A 1142-nucleotide genomic window follows, 5' to 3' on the forward strand; every position below is an offset into this window, starting at 1 on the left:
ATTTTATCCCTTCAGACAAATTTTTCCTTTTTCATGATAGAAATTTCTTGCTAAAATCTTGATATTATGCTCGATGCTTTTGCCTTGCTTTTATGCTCAAAATAATGCTAGCATTATGTCCCAAAGCCTATCTCATAGGCCATTTCCGAGTTCATATCTGTCGAGGCCAAGTGCGAAGTTTTTCATCACAAAAACTTCGCGCTTAGACTCGCTTTGAAGAGGAGGCAGACATGAACTCAGAAATTTCCTGTTGTCCTTTAATAAAAAGCTGTTTAGAATTCCCCCTCCCCTACTCTATTTCTCTCGATCCCCTTGGAGACACAACGGGATGACATCAGATAACATCCACTTAAATCCCACGCGACATTTCCTTACATTTTACACAAGGCATTTTCCCAGCTCTTAATAATTCATATATGTAAGGTAGAACTAATTACCATCACAAAACCTTCGCACTTGGATTCGCTTTGAAGAGGAAACAGACGTGAACTCGCGATCGGAAATGGTCTATTCACTTTTTGTTCAAAATCCTGCGGTCTTGGTGAGTTCGAAGTTGAACTGTTTTTTAAATCGATTCAAGTTGTGACGGGATAGCTGTTCTATAACGCCGCGAATGGTTTAGTGAATATTACCTTGTTTAGTTAGGTTTTTTCAAAAATCTAAAATAGGCTAAAACTATGCATGTTTTTACACCTTGATGAATTAGAAAAAATTACAATGTCGCTTGTTGTCGTTTGTTAACTGTTAGCAGACCAATACGATATCTGATTAACCCACTCTGCACATCATTTAATAAGTAATGATTCAAAAGTAGGCTGAAATACATAATCATTTACACCATAAATGAAATGACATCCTATTGGTTCACGCATTTTAACACATCTTTTTCTCATAATCATTGCCATTTGCACTGTTATAGAAAAAATTCAGTTTTCAGCTGTAACTAAATTTTATGCAAATTATCTAAGTTTAGGCTGCAAGATTTTCAGCAATGGGTGTATAAATAAAATTATGGTTCAGCTTTACAAGGGGTTTTTCGAAGCATTTTTTGGAGCATTTTTCTCGGGGACTTTACCCAGCCAACATGTTTGCTGAACGGGCGACCTATTAACCAGCTGAGCCAATCAGCCGACAAGTAATGA

The 1142-nt window shown here is 36.8% G+C and overlaps 1 long non-coding RNA gene across 1 annotated transcript in view; it reads left to right on the forward strand.

Annotated features, from left to right (window-relative positions):
- Positions 1-473: 473 nt before the first annotated feature.
- LOC138011132 (uncharacterized) overlaps positions 474-1142 on the forward strand; it is a 14998-nt gene continuing 14329 nt past the window's right edge. Inside the window, exon 1 of the long non-coding RNA XR_011124640.1 lies at positions 474-541. This is a non-coding gene — a long non-coding RNA (uncharacterized lncRNA). The remainder of the gene's footprint in view (positions 542-1142) is intronic.

Source organism: Montipora foliosa, chromosome 7 (assembly GCF_036669935.1).
Source record: "Montipora foliosa isolate CH-2021 chromosome 7, ASM3666993v2, whole genome shotgun sequence".
NCBI classification, from domain to species: domain Eukaryota; kingdom Metazoa; phylum Cnidaria; class Anthozoa; order Scleractinia; family Acroporidae; genus Montipora; species Montipora foliosa.